Consider the following 9,680-nt stretch of genomic DNA (forward strand, 5'->3'; position numbering starts at 1 on the left):
ATAGTTCGTTGTTTATATACTGTAACTTACAGACTTTGTAAGTTGTTGTGATGCATTGAAGTAGTTGTAGGCCATTTAAGACAATAATCTCCTCGGTAGGTGCTGTAACACGGGGAGACACAGAAGGATGGGATCACGCACGGATTATTTTAAGGTATTAACTGTTTGCATACTGTTGTACAGTTATACTAATGCACAGATATAATGAAGAAAATATCATCTGCAGACACAATAGCTTAGTCACTGTATCCTGTGATACAATGGTAAGCAGAAACAAAGTATAGGCTGAGAGTTCGAAATGCAAAACAAAACTTTCGATGCTTAAAATCTGAAATAATAACAAGATGCTCGCAATACTCAGTAGGCCAAGCAGCATCTGTGGGAGGAAGAGGGAGGGAGGGAGGCAGAGTTAACTTTCTAAATCAATAACCTTTCATTCCTGCATTACAGGATACAATGAGAGTTATTATTTAAGTCTGCAGGTGATCTGTGATAAAAGGTCACTGACCCGAAACGTTTGTTCTGTTTTCCTCTTCACATATGCTATTTAATCTACTGAGTATTTCTAGGGTTTTCTGCTTTTATTATATCCATTGAGTTAGTACAGAGTACATTGAGGTAGTACAGGTAAAAACAATAACAGTACAGAGTAAAGTGTCACAGCTACAGAGAAAGTGCAGTGCAATAAGATGCAAGGTCACAACAAGGTAGATCGTGAAGTCATAGTCCATCTCATTGTATAAGGGAACCGTTCAATAGTCTTATTACAGTGGGGTAGAAGCTGTTCTTAAGCCTGGTGGTATGTGCACTCAGGCTGCTGTATCTTCTACCCGATGGAAGAGGAGAGAAGAGAGAATGTCCTGGGTGGGTGGGGTCTTTGATTATGCTGGCTGCTTCGCCAAGGCAGTGAGAGGTAAAGACAGTGTCCAAGGAGGGGAGGCTGGTTTCCATGACGCGCTGGGCTGTGTCCACAACTCTCTGCGGTTTCTTGCGGTCCTGGGCAGAGCAGTTGCTGTACCAAGCTGTGATGCATCCAGATAGGATGTTTTCTATGGTGCATCGGTTAAAGTTGGTGAGAGTCAACAAAATCCCATAATGTGACTCTCATCTATTTGTGATGATAATTGACAATTAACCATTAGGCAGACCATTGAAGAGAACTGCCCCTATTCTTCAAAATACTGCAATGGTAGTTTTGCTTTTACCGAAGAGGGCAAATGGGAACTTTGTGTAATGGTTCCTCTAAAAGATAGCACCACTGGTGCAGTACTCGTGGTGTAGGTGGTAACATTTTGACGTGGATAGAAGATTGGCTGGCTAATAAGAAACAGAGACTGGGCATAAATTGGTCGTGGCTGGTAAGATGTAATAAGTGTGTGCCACAGAGATCAGTCCTGGGGCTTCAACTTTTTACAATTTATACAAGTGAGACTTGGATGAAGGTACTGAAGGTATTGTTGCTAAATTCATCGATATTAGAAAGATAAGAAAGTAAGTTGTGAAGAGAAGTGACATAGATAGGTTAAGTGTGAGTGGGCAAAGATCTGGCAAATGGAGTATAATGTGGGAAAATGTGACATTATCCATTTTGGCAGGAAAAACGAAAAAGCAACATATCTAAATAGTGAGAAATTGTACACTCGGAGATGCAGAGGGATCTGTGTGTCTATATGCATGATTCACGAGGGGCTAGAGCACCCAGTCACAGCAAGTAATTAGGAAAACCAACAACATTATGATTTGTTGCTAAGAGAATTGTATGCAGAAGTAGGGAGCCTCTGGGTATTGAGGAGTTCACATCCGGGTTGCTGTGTATGGTATTGGTCATATATAAAGAAGGATGGTAATGCGTTGGAAACAGTTTAGAGAAAGGATACTAGACTGATCTGCAATGGAAGGTTGTCTTTGAGAGAAATGTTGGTCTGGCTAGGTTTGTATCTGTTGAAGTTTAGAAGAGTGTGAGATGACTTGATTGAAAATATAAAATCCTAAGGCAACATGACATTGGATGTAGAGAGCATGTATTTTCTTGTGGGAGAATCTAGAACTGGGGTTATTGTTTAAAAAAAATATGCTTGCCCTTTTAAGACAGATGAGGTGACTTTTTTTTCTCTCAAATTGTGATGAGTCTTTGGATCTCTTCCTCAAAGGGTGGTAGAAACAAGGGGGTGAAGGGAATCCAAAATTGAGGTTGCAATCAGAGTAGCTGCAATCTTATTAAATAGCAGAGCAAGACTTAAGGATCAAGGGCCTACCTCTGCTAATTTGTATGTCGTATATACTGTATAGGGTATTTGTCCAGAACCTTTTGCTCAAGTTTTTGGAGTGAAGCTTGATTTGGAGGCAGAATGCTACCTCAGTCATTTTTGGCAAACTATGATTACTGACCCTTGAGCTTTGAAAAGTTGATCATCCTGGAATCCTGTTACCTGTAGTTAAGTAGTAGCAGCACACTACAGCAGCAGCATGTGGCTCCATGAGATTGAAGAGGATCAGCAAAAGGATGCCCACCCCCAGCCCCCAACATGCTATCTAGTTTCCCACCACGTAAGTGCTCTCTGTTTGGAGATCTGGTACAAACTTTCATTTTGTATACTAGCTTGGGTTTGTGTTGGGAAATCCATATTTGGGACAGGCATGCGATTAACATGCATTGCTGGGTGGTCAATGCCTCGGAGTTGGGTACAGCAAGACTATTTCACCTTGTCAAGGAGAGTCAACGCAGAAGGTACAGTTTGAGCTGGGAGTGAGGGCTAAATTCAAAGCTGATCTCTAGAAACATTATCCAATTGATTGAGCTGACAATCTAGGAAATTGTTTGAAGTGCTCAGTTAGTTTATTCACGTAAATTAGACTTCCTACAGTTTATAATTTGGGGCATGCTGTGTTGTGTTGTTCAGAGGAACAAATGGCTTTGGAGCTAGGATTACAAATTCATTCCTCTCCTTGTCTGAGTCAGTTGAATATTTTATTCATTAGTATAGATAGGCATGATGGTTAGCATAGATGTGGTGGGCTGAAGGAAGACTAATTAATAGAGATTAACTGCTGTGATTAGTCCATCATCAGTGTATTATGCAGCTGTCAGCATGGTGGAACATGTTATTTTATACCTTGCAGTCCTTGTTTCCGACAATAGGACATTTTTTGTAGAAGCACAACTGACTTGGGTTAACAACCGGAAACTCCCCTTTCTCTAAGCTTCTCCACAAACCCAAACTTCTGGTTTTTTCGCCCAACACATAATCAGACATTCCATTCTGTAGGGAAATTTGATGCCATGTGTGACCCCATTTTTAAAACCTAGCAACTGAAAAAGACCCTGATGGGAATTATATACAGGCCTCCGAATAGTATCCAGGATATGGGGTACAAAATTACAACAGGAGATAGAAAAGGCATGTAAAAAGGGCAATGTTACGGTGGTCATGGGGGATTTCAATGTGCAGGTAGATTGGGAAAATCAGGTTGGTACTGGATTGCAAGAGAAGGAATCTGTAGAATGCCTATGAGATGGCTTTTTAGAGCAGCTTGTGGTTGAGCCCACTAGGGAAGAGGCAATTCTGGATTTGGTGTTGTACAATGAACCAGATTTGATTATGGAGCTTAAGGTAAAGGAACCTTAAGAGGTAGTGATCATAATATGATCGAATTCCCCTCTGCAGTTTGAGAGGGAGAAGCTAAAATCAGATGTATCGGTATTACGGTTGAGTAAAGGTAACTACAGAGGCATGAGAGAGGAGCTGGCCAAAGTTGATTGGAAGGGGATCCTAGCAGGGGTGACCGTAGAGCAGTGGACACCATCTTCCTGGCCCTACACTCATCTCTGGAGCATCTGGACAATAAAGACACCTACGTTAGACTATTGTTTATTGACTACAGCTCCACCTTCAATGCTGTAATTCCAAGCAAACTCATCACCAAACTCCGAGACCTGGGACTCTGCTATTTGATCCTTGACTTTCTGACCAACAGACCACAATCAGTGAGGACAGGCAGCAACACCTCCAGCATGATTATTCTCAACACTGGTGCCCCACAAGGCTGCATCCTCAGCCCTCTACTCCCTGTATACTCATGACTGCATGGCCAGATTCTGTTCTAACTTTATCTACAAGTTTGTAGATGATACCATCGTAGTGGGCCATATCTCAAATAACAATGAGTTGGAGTACATGAAGGAGATAGAGAGGCTAGTGACATGGTGTCATGACAACAATCTTTCCCTCAATGTCAGCAAAACAAAAGAGCTGGTCATTGACTTCAGGACAGGGGGCGGTGTACATGCACCTGTCTACGTCAATTGTGCTGAGGTCGAGACAGTTGAGAGCTTCAAGTTCCTAGGAGCGAACATCACCAACAGCCTGTCCTGGTCCAACCACAAAGACACCACAGCCAAGAAAGCTCACAAGCGCCTCTACTTCCTCAGGAACCTAAAGAAATTTGGCAGGTCTCCTTTGACACTCACCAACTTTTATCAATGCACCACAGAAAGTATCCTATCTGGGTGTATCACAGCTTGGTATGGCAACTGCTCTGCCTGTGACCACAAGAAACTGCAGAGAGTTGTGGACACAGCCCAACACATCACGGAAACCAGCCTCCCCTCCATGGACTCTCGCTGCCTTGGTGAAGCAGCCAGCATAATCAAAGACCCCCACCCACCTGAGTCATTCTCTCTTCTCCCCTCTCCCATCAGGCAAAAGATACAGGAGCCTGAGGGCATATACCACCAGGCTCAAGGACAGCTTCTATCCCACAGTGATAAGACTATTGAACGGTTCCCTTATACGATGAGATGGACTCTTGACCTTACAATCTACCTTGTTATGACTTGCACCTTATTGTCTACCTGCAATGCGCCTCCCTGTAGCCGTGACACTTTACTCTGTATTCTGTTATTGTTTTACCCTGTACTACCTGAATGCATTGTGTAATGAATTAATCTGTATGAACGGTATACAAGACAAGTTTTTCACTGTACCTCGGTGCAAGTGACAGTCATAAACCAATACCAATGGCAGGAGTTTCTGGGAGTAATTCAGATGATGCAGTATCAGTTCATCCCAAGGAAGAGGCATTCTAAAGGGAGGATGAGGCAATTGTGGCTGACAAGGGAAGCCAAAGACAGCATAAAAGCAAAAGAGAGGGCATACAATATTGCAAAAATTAGTAGGAAGCTAGAGGATTGGGAAACTTTTAAAAGGCAACTAAAAAAACAATCTAGGGAGAAAAGATGAAGTATGAAGGTAAGTTAGCTAATAATATAAAAGAGGATACCAAAAGTTTTTTTTTCCAGATATATGAAAAGTAAAAGACAGGGGAGAGTGGACATCGGACCGCTGGAAAATGACGCTGGAGAGATAGTAATGGGGAACAAAGAAATGGCGGACGAACTGAATAAGTATTTTGCATCAGTCTTCACAGTGGAAGACACCAGCAACATGCCAGAAATTCAAGAGTCAGGGGGCAGAAGTGAGTGTAGTCACTATTACTAAGGAGAAGGTGCTTGGGAAACTGAAAGGTCCGAAGGTAGGTGAGTCACCTGGACCGGATGGACTACACCCCAGGGTTCTGAAAGAGGTAGCTGAAGAGATTGTGGAGGCATTAGTAGTGATCTTTCAAGAATCACTAGAGTCAGGAATGGTTCCGGAGGACTGGAAAATCACAAATGTCACTCCACTCTTTAAGAAGGGAGGGAGGCAAAAGACAGGAAATTATAGGCCAGTTAGCCTGACTTCAGTGGTTGGTAAGATGTTAGAATCCATTATTAAGGATGAGGTTTTGGGGTACTTGGAAGCTCATGATAAAATAGGCCAGTCAGCATGGTTTCCTTAAGGGCAGATCTTGCCTGACAAATCTGTTGGAATTCTTTGAGGAAGTAACAGGCAAGGTAGACAAAGGAGAGTCAGTGGATGTCATTTACTTGGATTTTCAGAAGGCCTTTGACAAGGTGCTGCTCATGAGGCTGCTAAACAAGATAGGATCCCATGGTATTACAGGAAAGGTACTAGCATGGATAGAAGATTGGCTGACTGGCAGAAGGCAAAGAGTGGGAATAAAGGGGGCCTTTTCTGGTTGGCCGCTAGTGACTAGTGGTGTTCCACAAGGGTAGGTGTTGGGTCCGCTACTTTTCACGTTATATGTTAGTGATCTAGATGATGGAATTGATGGCTTTGTGGCCAACTTTGCGGATGATACAAAAATAGGTGGAGGGGCAAGTAGTGTTGAGGAAGCAGGGAGTCTGCAGAAGGACTTGGACAGGTTGGGAGAATGGGCAAAGAAGTGGCAGATAGAATACAGGTGGGGAAGTGTACAGCCACGCACTTTGGTAGAAGGAATAAAGGTGTAGACCGTTTTCTAACGGGGAGCGAATTTAGAAATCAGAGGTGCAAAGGGACTTGGGGGTCTTAGTGCAGGATTCCCTAAAGGTTAACTTGCAGGTTGAGTCGGTGGTAAGGAAGGCAAATGCAATGTTAGCAGTCATTTCAAGAGGACTAGAATATAAAAGCAAGGATGTAATGCTGAGGCTTTATAAGGTGTTGGTCAGACCACATTTAGAGTATTGTGTGAATTTTTTGGGCTGCATATCTAAGGAAGGATGGGCTGGCATTGGAGATGGTCCAGAGGAGGTTTACAAGAATGATCCTGGGAATGAAATGGTTAACATATGAGGAGCATTCGATGGTTCTGGGTCTGTACTTGCTGGAGTTTAGAAGGATGAGGGGAGATCTCATTGAAACCTACCAAATATTGAAAAGCCTGGGTGGAGAGGATGTTTCCAGTAGCGGGAGAGTCTGGAACCAGAGGGCACAGCTTCAGAATTGAAGGACGTCCCTTTAGAACAGAAATGAGGAGGAATTTCTTTAGCCAGAGGGTGGTGAATCTATGGAATTTATTGCCACAGATGGCTGTGGAGGCCAAGTCATTGGGTATATTTAAAGCAGAGGTTGATAGGTTCTTGTTTACTAAAGGCGTCAAAGGTTACGGGGAGAAGGCAGGAGAATGGAGTTAAGAGGGAACAATAAATCAGCCATGATCAAACGGCGGAGCAGACTCAATGGGCCGAATGGCCTAATTCTGCTCCTACGTCTTATGGTCTTATGAATTATCTCTATTTTGTCAAAAGAGCAAATATTTACATCACTCTGCCACCACTTCCCTATTCTGATCTTTCAGTAATTGTGAGTGATTGTCCTTAAAACTCTAGACCTGGTTTTTAAGTCCACTTGCCCTTCCCATCTCCCTAATCTCCAGCCTTCACTGGGATGTTCACCTTTAATTTTAGCCTCTTCAGCACCCACCAATTTTAATCACTGTGCCATTGGCTCCCATGACTTCAGCTGCCAAGATGTTCACACTTCTCTCTGTAAATCTCCTACCTCCCTTTCGTAAGAACACAAGAAAATAGGAGCAGGGGTAGGCTACCTGGCCCCTTAAGCCTGCCCCGCCATTAAATATGATCACAACTGGTCTACTTTGGCTTCAACTTTTCTCTGCTATTTCACCATAGCTGCCAATTCCCCTTTCTTCTTTTAAGATGCTTCTTACAAAGTCTAGCTCATTGACCAGCTAATATACCATCTCCTCCCATGTCCCACCAGCAGGTTCTGTTTGATAATACTCTTGTGGAATGCCTTGGAATGAGATGCATGATTATTAAAAGTGCCACATAAGCATCAGGTTGGTGTTGTTGAAATTCAGCCGTAAGCATCCTCATTGGCTCAGAGGGTAAATACAAAGTGCTCTGTGAAACTGAGAGAGACAACATCTGTAATGTTCCTTCCTTCCTTTCCTGGCCTTGCTTAGTTAGTGGAAATTGGCTCATGCAGCCCCAGGTGCAACTCGGTCAGCCTTCAGTGAGCTGGGGATTGTTGGGTCAGTGAGAGAATAGAGGGTCCCTGAGGACCCAATTTTGTGAATGGCAGATGAGGATGGGAAAGGATGCAATATTCCTCATGGTTATAACAGCTGAATTTGCATGTGCACTTTGGATGTTCAGCAAGGGTGCAAATCATGTAGAACTGTGTTACAGTGTGTCTTCAGTAAAGGGGTCTAGGAACTAATCGATGGTGAGTGCATTGTAGAGCATTGTCCAGTTCCCTGAAAGTGGTATCGCAGGTAGACAGGGTAGTGAAGAGGCTTTTGGCATGCTGGCCTTCATCAGTCAGGTTATTGAGTATAGAAGTTGGGATGTTATGTTGCAGTTGTACAAGACGTTGGTGAGGCCACATTTGGAATATTGTGTTCAGCTTTGGTCACCCTGCTCTAGGAAAGATGCCAATAAACTGGAAAGAGTGCAGAGGAGCTTTATGAGGATGTTGGCAGGACTCGAGGGACTGAGTTATGGAGAGCAGATTGGGACTTTTTTGATTGGAGAGTAGGAGAATGAGGGTGATCTTATAGAGGTGTATAAAATTGAGGGGCATAGATAGGGTGAATGTGCACAGTCTTTTTACCAAGGTTGGGGAACCAAGAACTAGAGGGCATAGGTTTAAGATGAGAGGAGAGAGATTTAATAGGATCCTCATGGGCAACCTTTTCACCTGGAGAGTGGTCAGTATATGGAATGAGCTGCCAGAGGAAGTGGTTGAGGCAGGTACACTAACAACATTTAAAGGTATCTGGACAGGTACATTGAAAGGAAAGGTTTAGAGGACTATTGACCAGATATGATCAAGTGGGACTAGCTTAGATGGGAATCTTGGTCAGCACGAACCAGTTGGGCTGAAGGACCTGTTCGTGCTCATTAGCAGAGCCTTGCACAACGGAGTGGTCTTTTACCACTCTCAATCGCATCATGATATCCAATGGATGAGAAAGTAGGTAAAGCTCTAATTTCACTGTGAGTCATACGTTTTAGCAGGATGTACCTCCTCTGGAATAGGAACCACTAAGGCACTGTCGTTTGAGAAATGTAGCCTTAAAGTTCGTCAATTCTGTGCTGCAGCTTTTCAGGGTAAATATCAAACATCAGAATCGCATTTCTGAACATTGTCTGATCACCTGTGATGTTGCTCAGCAGTTAAGCATACCAATTAAATTGCATTGTTTATGTCATTCGTATTATTTGGGAAAGTATTTTCAACCGTACAGAAGGTACTTCATTAAACACCAAGAAGGGATCGTCAGGCATTTATTTCCTTTCACAGCAGATACTGTTTCCTGCATTTTTCTAACATTTAGTCTTGAAATTTGACCATGCTGTCAAGATGTTTAACATGCATCCACTCATTTTGAACTTAACTGCTGAGGTGTTTATACAAATGAATAATTGAACAACCAACCACACTGGTGTACGGCTGGAGTTCCAATGTCCAGACTGGGTAAGATCAGTGAGTATTCTCATCTAAAGGACATTAGACAATCATTTGTATTTTTTTTTCTAGCAATGCTCCAACAGCTTCACAATCATTTGTACTGTTACTGGCATTCTATTTCTTGAATATTTTTTTTCACTTTCGATCGAAATAGAACCATTGGATTTAAACTCGTGAATTCTGGATCAGTAGTCCAGACTGCTGGATTACTAGTCCAGTACATTTTGCATGGACTGTTAATTGATGGTTTTTACTTACTATCTATATTTGAGCAAATTGGCTTGGTTAGTCTACTAATCTGTGATAATTGAGCCCAATAGAAACCATGGCCTGTGCATCATCTCGGATGAGATCTTGTAC

This window comes from Pristis pectinata, chromosome 33, assembly GCF_009764475.1.
Source record: "Pristis pectinata isolate sPriPec2 chromosome 33, sPriPec2.1.pri, whole genome shotgun sequence".
NCBI lineage: Eukaryota > Metazoa > Chordata > Chondrichthyes > Rhinopristiformes > Pristidae > Pristis > Pristis pectinata.